General features: G+C 35.0%; 1 long non-coding RNA gene across 3 annotated transcripts in view; it reads right to left on the bottom strand.

The window, feature by feature from the left end:
• The window catches only part of LOC110599401 (uncharacterized), a 156,187-nt gene that overhangs the window by 134,971 nt on the left and 1,454 nt on the right, over window positions 1-19,762 (bottom strand). For all 3 annotated transcript variants that reach the window (XR_013426160.1, XR_013426159.1, XR_005737366.2), the window contains exon 3: window positions 11,471-11,691. This is a non-coding gene — a long non-coding RNA (uncharacterized LOC110599401). The remainder of the gene's footprint in view (window positions 1-11,470; window positions 11,692-19,762) is intronic.

Raw genomic sequence — 19,762 nt, 5'->3', positions numbered from 1 at the left:
TGGATGTATTAAGCAAAAGAGGTTTTTTGGTTTTTTTGTTTTTTTTTTAACTGGGAAACCAGACACAGTGGACAGGAGTAGAAAAAGGTGAGGGAGCCAAGTAAAATCAGAAGGCTCCTTAGGAAAGCCTGCAGTCACAGTGGAGCTCCCCATTCCATTTTATAGACTAAGCTGCAGGACATTAGAAGGTTCTGCTTCATGAAAATTAGTCATGTTACATGAACCCTAAAATTTGATACTAAAAATCCCTCCATTAAGTGACTCACAGTAGAGACACTGTGAGGTACATAGCAACAATTCACAAGCTGACCCACATACACTGACTGTGTTAATCAGCTTTCTTGACTGTGACCAAAACACCTATTAAGACACCTTAGAAAATGAAAATTTTATTTTGGGCTCAAAATTTCAGAAGCTCAGGACATGATCAGTTGACTCCATGGCTCTAGGTCGGCGGTGATTCATAATATTATGGTAAAAGGATGTGATGGAAGAAAGGTGCTTGGCTCATGGAAGCCAGGAAGCGGGGGTGGGGTAGGGAACAGGCCAGAACAGACACCACAGTCCAAGGTCACACTTTGAGTGACACACTTTCTCTAGCCATGCACCAACTGCCTACAGTTACCACTTAAGTATCACTACACTCAACTGCCAAGGGATTAATTCAGCAAATGGATTGGGTCAGAGCCTCAGAGCCTCAATCGTCACCTGAAAGCTACATGTCAAAATCATGCTGTATTGGGGATCATGCTTTCAACACATGAGCTTCTGAGCAGACACTTCAATTGCAAACCATAGTATTCCACCCCAAACCTCATGTCCATCTCACAATGCAAAATGCATTCAGACCATCTCCAAGAGTACCCCTATTCTTAAGATTTCTAGCATTTCTCAAAAGAACACATCCAAAGTTTCCTCCTCTGGGACTCATGGAACATTCCTACTTGTGAATCCCTATAAAAATCGAATGCAAGTTACATGCATCCAATATACAATGACACAGAGTAAAAAAAATCCTTTCCAAAATGAAGGTATAGTAACAAAGAAAGAAGAGATGATACCAAAGCAAGAGTAAAACCCAGATGAGCAAAACAGTCCAACAGTTCCACCTCTGGCATCAGAGGCATATGGTAGTGAGATGCAGGTCCCAAATGGCTTGGTCAGTCCTGTACCTATATCCTTGCCAGTTACAACCTATATGGCTCTGTTCATAGCCAGTAAATTTCTTTAGCAGATTGTTTCTGTTCCTGGCCTCTCTTAATTCCTGGAGTCTCCATTTCAGATGTGACTTCTTACAACTTCACACATCACCCTCTTGTGAGCTTCCCACTGTATTGTGCTTTATCTCCCAAGCCTTCCTTTGAAATTACACTGGAAGCCTCTGTGCCCCCTCACTCCCACACCCTGCATTCCTGCAGAACCAGTACCACAAATACAACACCAAAGTCTTCTGACAAATTGAGCAGTAGTTCAGTCCTGCTTGAACCACAGTTGTAGAGGCTTCAGAGTGCCTGGGTAGCTGAGCACAGTGAGGGAACTCCTGTGGAAACAACTTCCCAGCCAACCCTGTGTGAGCAGGTTGTCCCTATGGTCTCTTGAAGGAGTTTTCATGTTTAAACACTTTAGCCTACCATGGTCAATTCCTGAGAAGTCCTCTCTTTCCTATTGCTCTGCGCAAAGTACTTTGCTTCTCTTTTGTGGCTATAATCACTTTAATAACCATGCCCTTCTTGGCTTCATTTTACTTTTTTTTCTTTTATAGATTGAATCCAGGGAAGCTCTACCACTCTACCATTGAGAAACATCACCAGTAATTTTTCTTTTTCTTCTTTCTTTCCTTTTCTTTTTCTTTTTCTTTTCTTTTTTTCTTTTCTTTCTTTCTTTTTTTTTTTTGGAAACAGGGTCTTACTGAGTTTCCAAGGCTGGCATCAAACCTGTGCCTCCTGCCTCAACCTCCCAAGTAGGAGATATTAGAGATATGTGCCACCAAGTCCAACCCTTGGCCCTAATATTACATGTGCTTATTCTGTAGCCAAACTGCAAGTTCAAAAAATCTTCCTTCATTGCTTTCTGCTCCCACTTCTCATAGTTGACCTAACTAGAAGCCATGAACAATACTCATGCCATGAGTACTCCTAAATGCTGGGCTACCAGATTATTTTACTGCCTTTAAATTCAGTCTGAAAGAAAGTCCCGGGACATGGACAAAATGAAGGCAAGTTCTTCTCCATATTTTAACATATATGGCCTGAAGTTCAATTCCAAACAGGGTCCTCATACCCCCTATGACCACAGTCTTTATTGTCCACCTTCCTATGAGCCTTCTCAGCTCCCATCAGAACTACCTATTAACTCTGCTTACAATATCCTAAAGGCTTTTTCAGGTTGCATCTCTAAACTTTTCCTAACTGATCCCATAAACCAGTTTCAAAGGATTCTCATCCACATTGTCAAGTATAATCATCGCAAGGGCCCCATGTCCCAATACTAATTTCTGTGTTATTCAGGTTTTTATTGCTGTGACCAAAATGCCTGATAAGTACACCTAAGAAGAGGAGTTTATTTTGAACTCTCACTTTCACAGGTCTCAATTCATGGTTGACTGGTTTCATGACTCTGGGCCTGAGGTAAGGGAGAACATCATGGCAGGAGGGTGTAGTAGAGGAAGATGTTCAGCTCTTAGAAGCCAGGAAGGAAAGAGAGAAAAAGGAAAAAAAAACATCCAATGACAGATATAGCCCTGGGAAAAGTAGGTCTACTTTTCCGAGCTATAACCCACCTGCCTAAAATTCAGGTGCTGATGGACTAACTCAGCAAATGGATTAATTGACTAATGAGGTCAGAGCCCTATTCATTGCTTTAAACATCCAACTTTCAACCTTGCTACATTGGGACTCATGCTTTAAACACATGAGGTTTGGAGGGGACATTTCATAACCAAACCATAACTCTGAGCATCCAATTAACTCTTATTCTGAGCATCAAATCAATATTTTAGTTCAGCATTTAAAACTGAATGGATGGTCAATGAGAACCACACATAAAGCAATCTTCTAAATGAAAAGTAGTGAACAAAATCAATAAACAGAAAATGGGATCTTGAAAGAAAGAGGAGAAATGTAGAAGAAGAATAATTCAAAAGAAAGCTTTAGCTATTTTTAGAGAGTTAAAAAATATAATGCATCTATAAAAGCACAATGAGGTTATTTAAAACGTAGAGCCAAACTAAAATAAAGAACTATTAAAAGATATATATATAATAACAGACATAAAATATCCAGAAAGGATGGAAGACCAAAATATCAGATGGAAGACCAAATGGAGAAAAAAAAAATTAGAAAGCAGGAAAATCACAAAGAGATGGAAAAGAGACAGGTAAAAGGTAATAAAACTAGCATATGGATTTAATTAAAGAAGCTTAGAGGAAAAAAATAAAACTGGAGGAAAATTGGAAAATTATAAAAGGGAAAAATTTTTCAAAATATTTCCAAAGAAAGAGACATTATTTTTTCAAAATGTGAAAGTATCTGCTGAGGACCCCAATCAGTGAAAGGTACTTTTTTGGTTTTGTGATACACATATTTCATCATCTTGAAATTTCAGGATAATAAAGAGATGATTCTAATATCTTCTACAGAGCTACACAAGAACAACAGGCCACATTACACAGATCAGGATTTAGAATTGCAATTTTATAATTTTTCAAGAGAAACACCGGAAACCATGAGAAATAGAATAGCCTCAACATTCAGAGGAATATCAATTTCGAAGTTAGAAATCCACCTTCAGTAAAATACATTGTTCAGTAATGTTTTTTCAGAATTGCAGAAATTCCAAAATAGAATGCCATGGTCCCCTCCTTAGGAGTTTTGGGAAGCTAGATTTATCTAAAATTAAGGAATGACTCAGAAAGAAAAGGCTAACCACAGAAGAAAGGCAAAAGGAATGTGTGGGGTGCTGGGGAAGGCAGCCCTGGTTTGGCAGGTCTGTAGCTTTTGCAGAGATCAGATGCTGCAGGATAGAAGCAGGAGCTGATAGGGAAAAACTGAATAATGAACAGAGTAAAAACAACAGGAGATGAGGTGGTGAGTTCATACCAAGAGATTTGCATAGCATTATTGGAGTGTTGGAGCGATAGGTTATGTACAGATCAAACACATGATACAACAAGTTATTGATACCATATAAAAGCATGTTGAGCTCAGATATCAGCAAGTATATACACTGTTAAGAATATAAAATCTGAATAATGTTTTAGCCAAAAATTATAATAAAACTCTACAGAGACAGAGAAAGTATATTTTTATATGCACATGAGATAGTTAAAATGTTTTCTACTCTGGAACATTAATAAGATGCATCCAATCTAAAATGGGAAAAATCTAGAAAAAGGAATATTTGTGTGCTATCTGAATACGTAGGCACAAATACCAGAGAAACAGCTTGCCACATTCTTGTTCTGGATCTCTTTGATGGGGAGGGTAAGAGTAGTAGATCTCTGTTCTGGCATGTTGTATTATTTTTATTAATAATCCAATTTATTTCACTGAAAAAAGTAACAAGCAATTATTTTAAAGAAGCTGTAATAATTTGAAATATGTTAAGGTCTAAAACAACAACCAAATCTTTCTTAAGAGGATAAATGATCTAATTAGTGAGCTGAAACTGTCACCTAAAGTGATTGAAAAATAATGTTTTGAAAATTTTCAACTATTTTTGAAACTTTAAAAACTGCTGATCTCAAAGTATACATTTTTTGCAATTAATTTTTCAACTATTTATTTGTTTAGCATACTCTTTTTCACTGTCAAAAATGTTCAAGACAAATTTTCAGGAATTCTAAATTAATAAAGTGCAAATTAATGTGTGATACATGCTAGACAGCAGAATCTCGAACACTGGTATAAATTCTGCCTTTGAATCAAATTCAACTGAAAAGTATCAAAACTGAAAATAATCTCCCTAAAAATTAGATGTTTTAAAAACTTTAAAAATCACCAATTTTTTTTAGTGACTAGTAGTGACAAAAAAAAAAAAAAAAGTCACTATTAAGGTCTAGGGATATTGCTCAGTGGAAAAGCCCTTGCCTAGCACGCTCAAGATCCTGAGAGTTCTACCCCCAGCACCATGGGGTGAGGTGGGGGGAGTCACTATTAAGATTAGAAGGAAAAAAAAAAAAAAGGAAAAACTGTCTCCATTATCCACTATCTATCTGAGGTTTCAGGAAATACAACAAAATGTTCCACATTCTATTACTTGTGCATGATCAGGAGACTTCAATTTTCCACTGTCATGTGCCAATTTTAAGAAGAATTACTATTTGCTTTTTTACTAAAGTGAGAAGGAAATGAAAACATTATGGGAATGGTCTGGCGTAATGCATTTGTAAAGGTGAAACCTTGAAGAGAAATCAAATGGGACACAGGAAATCAAAGGAGCTTAAGGATTTAACCATACCAAGGAATAAAAGGTTACTCCGTTTTGCACATTCAAAGCAGTCTCTGAGGAGTCTAATTAATGAATAAAATTCTTGTTTCTTTTACAATAGACCTTTAAACTATTTCTACTCAGCAGTCTGAAAATGATTTCACTAGGAGGTACCAGGGTTATTGAGCTGAAATGGCAGCTGCTGTTTTCCTTAGTTTTCTTTATTCCATAAAAGGATTGGTAACTTAGATTTGGCTTCAAAACACTTCTCCTCTGGCTACTCCCCTCTGCTTTGTTTCTCCCCAGAAAAGTTTAATCTAATTTAGAGTATTCAAAGAGGAAAGATTAGGTTCTTTTCAAAAGTAATTAAAAGCATGATGCCTCTTATTCACTGGCTTCCAAACTGGGACTTGCCTTTCAAAGAATATTAAGCTCAAAAGGTAAAGTTCATTTCAGTAAATACTACAATTATGTGGAGAAGGCAGGAGCCACATGTAAATCAAGACCCTCACACCTGTGCTTTAGCAATATGCACAGGAATAAAAGATTAAGTGGGTCTGATTCTCAATTTTGAACTGTTCAAATCAGAACCAAGACATTAATTAAATCCCTAACTCTTAAATACTGTTGTGATATATTTTTCATATTTGAATGTGTCGTTTTTTGTAAAATTGCATATAGTATTTTGTTGTTGCTGTTTGTGTTTCCGTGTTGTGACAACATGGGGTTGACACTGGCCATAGATTTGACCGTAGATTTACAGGTCATTGGCATATAATATGCAATTTTTTGTTGAGTCACTTTGGAGCAAACAAAACTAAACAAAATACATAGGGAGAAATGTAAATGAGTAAAAGAAAAAAAAAAAAAACTCTGATTCAATTAGCCAAGGGCAAGCTCTCTCCCACTTTTCACAACTAAGGATTCTTCTGAGGATACAAATAGGCTAATTAAATAGGTAACACTGTGCTTCTTAATTACTTTCATTTCTCCCAGAAAGATACTACATGAAATTTAACAATCTTTCCACAGAAATGAAGACACATGGTTCCAACTTTATGTGATGAAATTAAGTTGGAAACATAACTTCTATGAGTAAGGGTATATAAGATAATTTCATATACATTTTACTAAAGTAAAGCTCATTATGCATAGAGGAAAGGATGATTCAAACGTAATTCTTCAAGTAGTTATAAAACAGTACAATTAAAAATATTTTCTTTGCATCACAAATATATAAGTAATGAATTCTGTATTAAAAATAGGTTTGTAGCAAACCAGGCATTGCATATCTATAAGTATACATAGAGTAAAATTTTAAAATGTATTAAATAAAATCTGCAACAACATATGTTTATCAAAGTCTAAAAATAAGATAATGCATAGAAAATAAGTTTCTTACAAAAGTTTAAAAATAATGAAGAACTTCACAAATAACTGAAATTAATATTATCAGTGTATTTGTTATTAACTTTATATAAATGTGGATCACTGTATTGAAATCATTCTGAAATGCAGAGAAATGTCACTGCCTTATTAAAAGGGAACATCAAATTTTTATCACTGTCATCATTGTGAATATCATATATGTAGCACTTCCCTGAATTGATGCAGATTTCTGTTTGATAGTGCACCCAGTGACACTACTACTTACATTCTCACTATCAGCCACATTTATTTTTAAAATCTATGCACAGCTAAAAAGAAAGAAATGGTAGTTCAGAATTGGGGTATCCACACTAGTGCTATCTTCTTACCACTTCCTAGGAGACAATGCTTTTACCCAGAATAAAACACCTGTCAGCACCAAGTGCAATGCATCAAATATACAGGTACATATTTCATGTTTCTTAATATATGAATAAATAAGTGCATGAAGATTGTAAGACAATAAAGAAGTGAGCTTCCGTGATAGGCATGCTGGTAAAGTAGCAACCTTTCAGTAGGACAAAATTTTCCAGAGCATTATAAGTAGGCATTTTGTAATTAGAGATTTCACATGCAAGGAGATCTTGACTTAGATCTAAGTCTACTGCCTGTCTCACCATAAGACTGAATGAATTGAGAAAAACCTCATAAAGTTGACATGTTCCAGGGAGCACAGCTTTACACAGAGCACTTTCCAGAAGTGCCCATCACATGGACATTCAGCATCATTAAGCATTTCATTCCTCCCTGACTACAAATCAGGGTTTTGTGCAAAGGCTAATCAATGGAGGCATGTACTTAGAGTACTTGAGTTTGACACAGTTTCCTGTTATCAGTTTCTCTCTCGGGGAATTTATGTGTTCAAATAACAATAACTCAATTTATTTTTGCTTTTAATGTCTTTACTTTCATTTCATGTGTTGGCCACTCCCTGTGGATAATGAGAGTTTTGTTAAGGTAAACAAGGAATTATTCAAAGATCTCCCAGATCTCCAGTAAGGACTCAACACCCCAAACCAATGTTTTGCCTCCACTGACACATTCTTAAATATTAACTTTTTTTCTGCCAAAATAAAAAGACATCTCTCCAAAAAATGAAAACCTACCCTACAACCGGACATAAAAACGTCTTCTTACCATCAGAGTGACAGAGTTGTTCTAGTGGTTCTCCCACTAATTTAGTGTTTGGGGCAAATTGCCTACAGGGAAAACATTCAATTTAGTGGCTAATGAGAAATCAACTTTAAAGCAACTCCCGAAGGAAGACTTAAAGAAGAGCTGTCTTTTGTATTTTCCCTTTCCCTGAATATAAAAACCATAGTCACTCATTACTACCCACCTGACCTCATGACAGTACCCTACAATCCTTACAAACGTGGAGAAAGTACTTTATTTTAAAGTAAAAAATCCCCTTAACCTGCTCTAGGTTTTATTCTTCACAGGACTTTTAAACTACTAGTATTTTAGGGGCTTTATTTAGTTAATACCCTTATTCCTTATTATCTGCACACACAAACACGCAACAAATGAAGGCAAGAGCCTTGTTCATTAATATATTTTAAGCATCTTGGCTCACTGTCATCATTCAATATATTTATTTGTCGAGTTAATATATTAATTAATCAAGGAATCAAAAAAATTGGCATTATTCATTTCAAATTGAAGTTTCAAGTTGTTAGATTTTATTCATTATATAAATATAAGTTCAAAAAAGTAAAGGTTTTGATATCTAGATTGTTATATAAGTGCATGCAGGTACAACCTAAATAAAGGATTATTTTCCTAGGCTATAGCTAAATATGCAAAAGACGTCAAGTTTAATTATACTAGGACATCCACATTTTCGTGAAGATATTGATTTTTTTTTTTAATTGAACCAAAGCATAGACAGTAAGAAAGATTGAAATCTCAACCAACTAGTACATTTTAAAAGACATGTGTGTGGCAGGGGGAAGTTACTAGAGATTGAGCCCAATGGCTCCCTACCACTAAGCCACACTGTCAGTACTTTTTATTTTACTTTAAGATAGGGTCTCACTAAGTTGCTGAGGCTGGCCTCGATTCTGTAATCCTCTTGCCTCAGCCTCCCAATTGTAGGGACCTGGCCTTAAAAATACTTTCCATGGTGCTATATCCTGTGAGAAGATGGTGATTTTAGATATAGTATTTGTTTCAGTTGAAAAGATGCTCATCTCAAAATGCTTGTGTTAATAACCAAATGACCCAAGTAATTGGCCAGCATGAATGTGTGCAAATGCAAATTCAATAATGTACTAAATATGTCAAAAAGCTGGAAGAAAGAATATTTTGAGTTTTTGCCACAAGGAAGTGATAACTATTTTAGGAGATAGATGTGTCCAACCTGATCTAAATATTACAGAATGCATCAGGGCTTCCTAAGGTACCCTATAAACATGTACAATGTTTGTGTTTCCATGTATCCAATAAATAATTTAAATTAAAAATCAAAGAACATTCAAAAATTATAAGCTGCAGATAAGCCCAAGAATTTAAGACACTGAATGTGCTAAAATTAAAAAAAAAAGAAGGCAAACAAATAACCCACATTCAAGAAAAGACAAATAAAAACAAAGTATTACAGGGACAATATTTTGTTGTTTCCGCCTGCACTAATAATGCCTAGTTCTCCATTTCCTCTTCCATAGGAGAGGAATATAGTTTAGATAAAGGGACTTCTATTTAAGCAGGAAAGAGGGTGAGACGGATCATTAAGTGCAGTACGTTAAAAACAACAGAAAAACTTCAGGGCACCAAATTTGACCTGTTCATTAGACGCTTGTTTTTACTCTTCTGACCCTTCATTCCTCCCAACAACCTTCTTAAAGCCCTGAGGGGCACTTGGGAGACTCTGGAAGGAAAGTGCCTGTGGATGGTTCCAGTGCCTGACATTCTTTTTCTCCAGGAGATGCCACCACAGCTATCAACCATCAACCTTGACATTTGTCCCATTTCTTAATATCAGATATAATTTGAGTATTATTCCCAGCCATATAGCACTTTCCAGATGTATAACAGATGTAACAAATAACAAAGTTCTGTAAGTAACTTTCTCAAAGATGAATCTAAGACCTCAGCATAATAAATCAGGATGGAAGTTAGCATTCAAAGCACATTTGAGTGTAACTTTGAAGCAGGAATGGGAAGAAAATAAAAAATTCTTTGTCACTGCCTTGATATGTAATTCAAGACACATTTTTTTTACTTTAAATTCTCATTTTAATATTAACTGGCCAGTGAATCTTATGCTCTTTCTAAATATGTCTCTATTTGCCTAAAGAAAGTAAAAATTAAAGGCTTCTTAACTACCCTTTAAAATAAACCTGGGGTTTAAAGTACCTCCCAGGAGCACACTTTTACCTGACTGATATTTTCTGGTATTCTTTTATTAACTGAAGAAGGGGCTAGAATGACAATAAGCTTAAGCACAAAAATGTTACCAGGGCTGGCAAGATGACTCTCCGGTGGAGAAGTACTTAGCATGTTTGAGGCCCTGAGTTCATCTCCAGCACCAAGAAAAAAATAAAATAAAATGAAATAGTTAACAAATTGAGAACTGTTTCATCTACCTGCTGTAAAACACAGAATTTAGCTGTGTATACTGCCACCTACAATTCACTGAAATATAACACCTCAGAAAAAAAGGAGGAAATTCACAAACATTCCTAACACAACACAAATTCAGCAGGGACAGGGGGAACACCAAGCAATTTAAGACAATAATATTCAATATTAGTAAATAGATGCATATTTTCCTTTATTCATTTTATTCACAATTATTAAACTTAAAATTGTAACACTTATTACATGTTGGCTTTTACATGCAAAACTCTTCTTCAAATGTAGGGTTTCAAGGCAATAGAGGTGTTCCTGTAATCTGAAACCCAGGAATCAGATCCTATGTTACCAAGCATGCCCTTAATTTAGGTATAAAAATACTACAAAATTATGACACTGAAGCTAAACTCAAATTACTACTAACTTTTAGGAGAGGAACTTTTTTTTTGATGGAGAAGCATTTGTTTTAAAAGTATAATAAATTTTCTCATCTTGGCATAGCTTAATTCTGACATGCTATTAAAAAGAAGGATAACAAAGGTCATTAGACATTTTAAAATAAGCAAAACATGTGTTCTAGGTTGAATACTCATTCTTTGCCTTTCTGAGATAAACATAATCTAATGTTTAAATTCTAGAAAAAATGATGCTTAATCACATAAAGACCAATAAACCAATACACAAATAAATGAAGAAGCAAACAAAAAACTTTTAGAAAAATTGTAATGTGAATTTTGGTAAGAAATAAATGACTATTAAAAAATCAGTAACTTAGTTTTCCAGCCATTAGAGAACTTACCAAAGCTATCTATGTATGTTTAAGTAATAGATCTCAGAATTCAAAAAAGATCTGCTCTCTAATTAAACATCTTTTCAAATGAAGTAATAATAATTTTTTTAAAAAAAGTTTTGCTAGATTCTCTGGGATCTCACAACCAAAAGCCAGAATTTTTTTCAAAAACTCCTCCTAATGAAGAACACATAAAAAGGCTAACAATCTTAATCCCCCTCTCCCACATCAATGATAAAAGGGGCTTACATTTTCAAAGAGATGGTCCGAAATTTTCAAGCCTCAGTTTCGATTTCCAGAATTTCCATCAGTCACCATCATCAGTAGTGAAGAGAGCTAGGTAGGAGGGAGTAACTGTATCCTGGGGAAAGCGTCCCACTTCTCATGTCCTTCAGGTATTTCTGGGTTGTGTTGTTGTATTTGTTGTTGTTGTATTGTTGTTTTGTTTCCTCCTGCCACAGGGAGTAGTGCTGAAAGGCACAAGTTTAAGCATTGTTTTAAGAAACACACCAGGAGTGATATAAATATTTGACACAATATACACCTAGTTTTCCCACGGTTTCATAATTGTATCTAATACTCAAAGCCATCTAGAATTCTTTGCTGTATATTGGTAAACTAGCAAAACCAGTCTTCCTTCTCCCCAGCATGTGCAAGTTCTCCTCTGTTAACAAAGGAAACTTCTATATATGGTATCATCTAACTTTGTATGATTGATTTTCTTCCAAAGAGCTCTTTCTATTATATTATGTCCAAAAGCATAGTTTAATTGCAATGTCTCTTCTTCCTAAGGCACGTGTATGTGTGTGTGAGTGTGCATGTGTTTTACATTTCCACTTAAACCCTTTCACTCTTGCCAACAAGCTCAACTTAACCTCCCAGAATTATTCTCAATCTGGTATGTATAAAATGATCACTAGCTGAATTGCAAAAGTAAGTACTTCCAAACTTCATACTACCTAAACTACAAATAAGCAAGGTTAGCCATCAACAGGGGTGGGGGTGGGTGGAGGACAGAAATTACTTTTTGGTTATTGGCCAATAATCCCCACCTTTTTTTTTTTTTTTTTTTGGTGGTGCTGGGGATTAAACCCAGGGCCTTGTGCATGCTAGGCAAACATTCTACCAACTGAGGTATATTCCCAACCCCCCAATAACCTCTTATTGAATGGAAATATCTCCATTTCAGGAGGATCAAGAGCACAGAGTGAGAGGACAGACTGTGTCCCTTCTGGCTTGCAATTACAGACATCACTTTGAATCTACCCAATCGACTAACCTTTCTTTATAATTTAGCCCTGCAATATATTTCAAAATTATATTTCCTGATTCCATCTAAGGCAGCATATGCCCTGTGATTTCAGACACATTTACTGTTAACAGGTGACATTCTACTCTCAGGGGATTAATTCTTAGCATGTTATCATGATCTTGCAAGAAGAATAAAGGAATCAGAATAGTGGCTACTGTACCTACTCATTCATATTTAGACATTCAACATAGTATATATGGAGTACAAAATAATTAGAAAACAAAAGAACATCATAGAATGATATATTGCTGTTGACTAGTGGAAATCTGGAGAGCTTCATCAAGTGATTTAAACACATGCATAATAAAGTATGGTGAAAATTTCCAGCTTATGTAAGTTTTCATGGGGTTTCTGAGTATACACCATTGGGAATATAGCTTCTGGAACTGAATTTTTATGTTACAAATATCTATTATGACTAACAATATCCAAACGTTTAAAAGTCCAGCATTCATTCACTTAGCACATCTTAAAAAAAAAAAAAGTATTACTTACAGGGCCTACAACTCCATAAAAAATGCAACTATTCCACTGAATGCTAGTTAGATTCCTTGGGTTTAACCAATACTTCTATCTCTTGTACTGTACAGCAGAACATAAACGTGTTCTTGCTAAACACTTATTCGGGAAAGTAGTCTGATTAGAAAAGGGTAAAAAAAAAAAAAGCACTTCAGAAATTCAGCAATCAGCACTTTACTATTAAATTAACAACAGCCAACTTTCTCAAATATGCTAAAGAACATGCAATATGAGGTTTTGTCAGAATTCCAAGACTGAACATTGACTATTAGCTCACAACATACCAAGCCATTATTCAGGTATGAGTGCTGAATGAGGGTGTCACCCATCTCCTCTGGCCTTAAATTTCATCAAATTAAAGGTAGGAGGTGGGGATAAATTAAAAGAAAAATGGAGACTAGCTGACCTTATAAATTTAAGAAAGTCTCAAAGGCAGCATACTGGCCTTAAGTGAAATTATTTGTCATTTTTATCATCTTTACAAAAAGCCTACTTCAATCCCCATCTTTACTTCCTTATGGTGCAAATCCCTCTATCCTGCTTCTGACAATTTCTTCTCACCAATGTGTGCCACTCTTGTCCATAAAACTGTAACAGAAATTGCTCTTCTCTAGAAATATTTTCTTAACTTACCTCACCCAGTCTTTACTTTACTCTCCATTTATGTACTATTTAGAGTCATTATGTATATTTAATGATTTTTTTATATTATTAATGGAGCTATGAAACCTTTCTAGATATTCACATCTTATCAATTTCATTATGAAATCCTTGATAAACACATCCATGGTTTCACATTTTTTCTCCATTCTTCCAGAATGCCTATGGCTGAGTTCCCATCATATCAGCACCAATGTATGTTTCTGAAAGTTGTGGATTCTCAAGTGGTAAAAAGTTAGTATAGAATTAGCAAATAAACGCAATACTAGGCTGAATCAGCAAGAAAGAGAAGGTTGAAGACCAAGTCAAAACTATAGAGACATGTGCTCAGACTGGACTTTCTGAGGAACTCAGCCCATTGTAAGTATGGACTTTTCACTAACTCATTTTTCATTTTGAGAATTGGCCTGAATAGAGTGTTATATCTTAAGATAGTATAATAAAAATATAGAAGAAAATAAATGATCATGTGAGTCCTTTGTTCCTAAAGCTTTAAGAAACATAGAAAAAAGAAAATGGTATTTTGAAATTAAAGAATTATATTCCTACGAAAATGATTTTTAAATTGTATACACCTATCATTTTATCATATAATTTTTAAATTAGAGAGAATTTAAGTTTGGGGGAGGAGGAATAAGCAAATAATAGTGTTAAAATAAAACATGACTGTGGAAAAATCTTGTAATTGAGTTTTATGGTTTGAAGCTTGTACTTAGTCTTCAATTATTATATGCATCTACTATTCAAATTTGTATTGGAAATTCCTATAAAATAGGAACAATGTAAAAGTAGTTTTGTACTGGTTTAGTAAATGGTTTGTAATGGATGAAGAGAAAAAAAAACATGTAAATCAATGTTAATTATCCTCAATAAATATTTACTTAAGTCTACCCCATTAAAAACATCTTAATGTACTAGTAGTTAATATTCACTGAGGGTCTACTATGGGCTAAGAACTTACATATATCATTTTATTTTAAGCCTCACAATGATTCAACAAGATGAATATACCATCATATTTTAACAGGTATTTAGAGTGTCAAAGGCTTTCAAAGAAGTTAAGTAATTTGGTCAAGTTCAAATATCTGGAGAAGCAAAGAATTGAGCCGATTCAATTTAAATTCTAAAGTTTAACATCTTCATAATTTACCAAGTCATCTGCCACAGTTGAGGGCCATCAACAATGAGAAAGAGAGATGCATAATTTACCCATAGAGCCCACATTAACTGTGTATACGGCTAGGAGAAATAAGATTTTTCTTTTCAGTTCTTACTACCAAAATATTAATACAATTTTACTTACAGTAAATAAAAATGATGTCATAATTATTTTCTTTTGATCATTGCTCTCCAAATTTAAAATTATTTCTAACTTGTTTCAATTTTTAATTTTCTTACAAATAAATCTAATGACTTAATATTTTTAAAGTTCAAGTAAATTTAATTAATTACTTAAAACAATTTTTCAAAGCAACATTAACGAAGAAATTAGTATAAAGAGATACCTGGATTTCACCTAACAAAACACATTTCCCCTTTCAAAAGCTACTTTAGAAATGCTTACAAAATAAACACCATTATTTTCATTGTTCAAAGTTCTACTTCTTGTTTCTTCCTTGCTTTTAACCTCTGATGAACTGAGAGACTAGCCAATACATCTGGAATGAATGATTCATGTGGTGAAGCAGAGGCAACTTCTGCTTAGACATGTGTGGTTTATCAATTTCCATGTCCCTCCATTAAATTCTGCAATTCCCATGTCAGGCATTTCTGCTTGAGAAAGAGATGCTTGTTTATAATCTCATTCTCTTGTAGGAAAATATATTCAAACTTTGGTTCCATAATTTAAACAAACAAATAAACAGCAACAACAACAACAAAAAAAAAACCCCTAAAACATTTTTGCTTTTTGTTTGTTTCTGTTTTTTGGTATCAGGATTGAACCCAGGGGCACTTAACCACTGAGCCACATTACCAGTCCTTTTTACTTTTTATTTTGAGACAAGGTCTCTCCAAATTGCTGCAACTGGGCTTGATCTTACAATCCTGCTTCAGACTCCTTAGCCACTGGGATTACAGGCTTGTACCACTATGCAGGTCACCTCAAGTGTTTTTATAAATTCTTCCATGACTCAACTCCATGCTGTGCTCTGAGATAAAATCAGCATTCCTACCAGTACAAAAATTTGAAGAAACTCATGTCTAAACTAGCCTACTTTTTGCCTTATTTCGGCTAGACTGTGGAAATATGGCATAGTAAAATGAGCCAGGATATGAGCAGGACCTGGATGTGAACCTGTAGAAATCCAATGAATACCTTCAATTCTGAACACCCTTCATGGTGTTATCTACAATGATGGGGTAATAATACCTACAGAGATAGGGAAGAGCAAATATTATAACATAAAATATTCTCGACATATAATAAGCCATTAGTTACTTTCACCTAAAAAAATATGAAATTTTTGAATAAACCCATTTAAATAAGACATTGTGGAAATCAAGTTTTTTATGCAAAATGTTATACTAACCAGGCAATGAAACTGAAAGTATTGTTTAATGGAAGTATCTGTTTTATTATTTGTTCTGACTACTGTAATTCTAATTACTAATACAGCTTTCAACATGTGTTCAATATTCTTTCCACAGTGCCCATCTCCAATAGTATTCTGAAATTCTTTGTAATATAGCTGTGTGACTGGTCACCTCAACCACAATTTGGGTAATCTCATTCTGTACTTATAAAAATCAAGGGCATCCCTTAAGCAAACAATTTACACTTGCCAGCAGAGAGTAGTATTATGCTAACTTGGTATCATTGTCAAATAAGAAGTAAAACCACTGGGGAAGAAAAAAAATAGGAAAGTAAGAGCTTTTTAAGGATAACTTCTCTTTTACTCATATAAACTTAATTAGGACTTGCAATTAATTTTTGAAATTCTTCTATGTTGACCTCGAGGTTTAAAGCTTCATTTCTGCAGAGGGGCCCCATCAGTAATCCACACATCTCCCTGCTAGGGAAGCAGCTGGCTTTTTAACTGTGATGTCTTGTAGTTCTTATTTACAATCCTAATCACATCATTGATTTCAGTAATCTTTCAGAGTGGTTATTAATGCTGTCAAAAGAAAAAAACTGGTGTTCAATATGGTTTTTTTCTTTCTTTTTTTTCTTTTTTCTTTTTTTTATAAAAACTGAATAATTAAGTTTAAGCCCAATAATAATTCTAAGGCCCTCTGGGTGATTAGCAGTATCCCATTGTTGAGTATGCAACACAGAAAAGCACCACCCAATACCTTCACTTAAAATTGTACATGCCTTCAAAAAATATACCCACTCTACAAGCCACAGATGGTTAAATAAAAATGCTAGAAGAAGCCACTCTTTATAATTCAAAGGTAACTAGATTTTTATATTTTTCCAACTCAAAACATTGGAATCACATAAACTTTTATCTGATTGATTTTTTTCCCCTGTAACTTATGACAGCCCACAGAATCTATTTTGTCCACTAAGATAAAAGAAAAAAAAACCACTTAGGTGAAACTGACCTTTTTATTAACCCAAGTGTGTCTCTAATACACTAAAAAATAAAATAATATTCTGAAAAAAAAGTTGGGCTAAAAAAATATGAAGAGGTTAAGAGACATTTTGGGGACATATGATTTTTCAATATCCAAAGCAAGAGAAGAAAAGGGTAAAATGAGGTAATGCATTATGGTTTTCAGAAAAAGAGGTCATGAGGCAATAAAGATTGTCATACTAAATCATATCTATTTATTTGCATTCTGAAAGATGATGTGGAACAGCTGAAGTTTTTTCAAAAACTATTTACTACCAAAAACCCAATATATAAAGCACTGGGCAAATATAATGTATGTTCTATTTTCATTATACACCCACCCCCAAATCACAGGGAGGGAAATATATATATATATATATATATATATATATATATATATATATACACATACATACATATATATAGTTAGTATGAAACAACATACGCATATATATATATATATATATATTGAATCAGTATCAAAAGACATTGCTTAATTATAAAAATATTCTCTTATTGATCAGTTTCTTTTATAGAAAGGAGGAGAGCATAGTATCTGCCCTGAAACAGTATTATTAGAAAATGATATCCTGAACATTAGGATGTATAATTTATGTTGCTTTCATTTGCTTGGGCCATTGTAAAAATCCATAAATCATTTTCTTGTTCATGTATTGCTTAAGTGCAATTTGTCATTTTGCATTAGTGGGCTGCTTCAGCTCATTCAGTGCTTTTAATTCACTGTTTAGAGTTTAACAAAATACTGGCCCTGCCTGATAACTGAAAAGACACTGAAATGTGAAGCTCCACCAATATCAGCCAGGTTAAACAAAATGAAGAGGATTGTTTCTATTCTGAATATCAAGATAATGGTGCTTAATGGACTATCTAGTATTCTCAGTACAAGAACAAGGACTGGTTTGTTCTCTGTTGAGTTCAAAACATTATATCACAGTAACTAGAAATACTTGAGTACTTATAGTAGTATAAGCTATAAATCTTTTCCAGAAATTCTAGTCATTATTCACTGTTTACTAAAGATAAACAAAAATTGATACAGCTTCCATGACACCAGCTCCAAAGCTTTGCCTTTCTGCTTCTTCAGTTGGCCCAGAGGACCACAAATAAACCTATTTCATGGTTACCACAAAACATGCAAGTAGTCTGGATCCTTTGCGTTTGAACTATGGGCTATGCTTGCTCATAATGACAAGTGACAGAAACCACCTTGCACAATCCTGGTCCAGTCTGGCATCTGAAACTCTCCTTATTGATAAATCATTATTTCTTTAAATTCTTTTTTGGTTTTGTTTTATTTTAAAAAGATATTATCTCTCAAAGCTCTTAGCACATTGAAATAACAAAAGGATTTAGAAACAAATTGCTTTCGCATCAACTTAAGTCAATGCAAACATTCATTTATCCAAATGCTGGTTAACAAACTTGTTTCTCTCCCGCCCTTTCCAGCAAAGACTGGGGGGAAAAGCAATCTCTATACCTAGTTTTATAGTTTGTAAAACGCACTTCAAGGATTCTTAGCCCCCCTTTATTTCTGCCTCACTTAGAACGCAAAGGAAAGACAAATATGCATTATCGATACAACGGTATAAACCAAGAATTAAGAACCCAGATGTTTATAATCTTCCTCCAACAATAAAAACTTCTCCCCTTCTGTTCTGGGATGCAGTTCCTCCTAGCTCAGACAGCTGGCGCTCCTGGGGCTTAGCGAGGGACGGAGGGTGGATTATGTAAACTAAATTTGCTTCTCCCTTCCCACTCCAGCTATGGGGAGTCCAAGAATGCAGGACATACATGGCACTCTTCACTTCAAAGAGGTCGTCAACCTCATCATCGAAATTGCAGCACATATAACCATGCCCTCGCTAAATTCTGGGGTTTCCTGGGGGGGGGGGGAGTGGAAAAGCAAAAGCTATAGGGGGATCTGCTTAATTATCACAAGCTAGAAAGTAAACCTGTTTGTTTAAAAAGCATTTTAAGAAAGCAATTTTAAAGTGTTGCTTTGTTTCTTGGGTGACAGAGTGGAGTTATTTTAATGGCTCCAGGGTAAGGAGGCAGAAAAGGTTATTAATACCAAAGTCCAAATGTTGGCTCCAAACAAAATGATCTCGCAATTGTCCTCGGAAGGAGTCGCCTCTCAAAGGGCGGAGGGCCGGAGCAGTTCTATTCTGCTCAGAGGACCCCATTGTCACCCCTCTGGTCCCGAGTCGGCGCCGCGGAGACTAGAAGTCATTGAGGATAGATCTCTGGAGGACCAGGGCCTGGCGTCGCTGGCGCGGACACCGGCCTTGTTGACCCAAGAAATCCGGTAGAGCCCCCAACAGGCAAGCCCTGCAGAACCAGGGCTCCAAAGCACAAGTATCTGGCTTGCCCTACGCTGCTTTCGCCGCTAGGAGACGCTTGTAACCCACGTTTGCAGAGAGAGTTCCCATTCAAACCATCAGCTACCAAAAAAAAAAAAAAAAAAAACTG

Source organism: Ictidomys tridecemlineatus, chromosome 9 (assembly GCF_052094955.1).
Source record: "Ictidomys tridecemlineatus isolate mIctTri1 chromosome 9, mIctTri1.hap1, whole genome shotgun sequence".
NCBI lineage: Eukaryota > Metazoa > Chordata > Mammalia > Rodentia > Sciuridae > Ictidomys > Ictidomys tridecemlineatus.
This window is presented reverse-complemented; position numbering and strand designations above follow the sequence as displayed.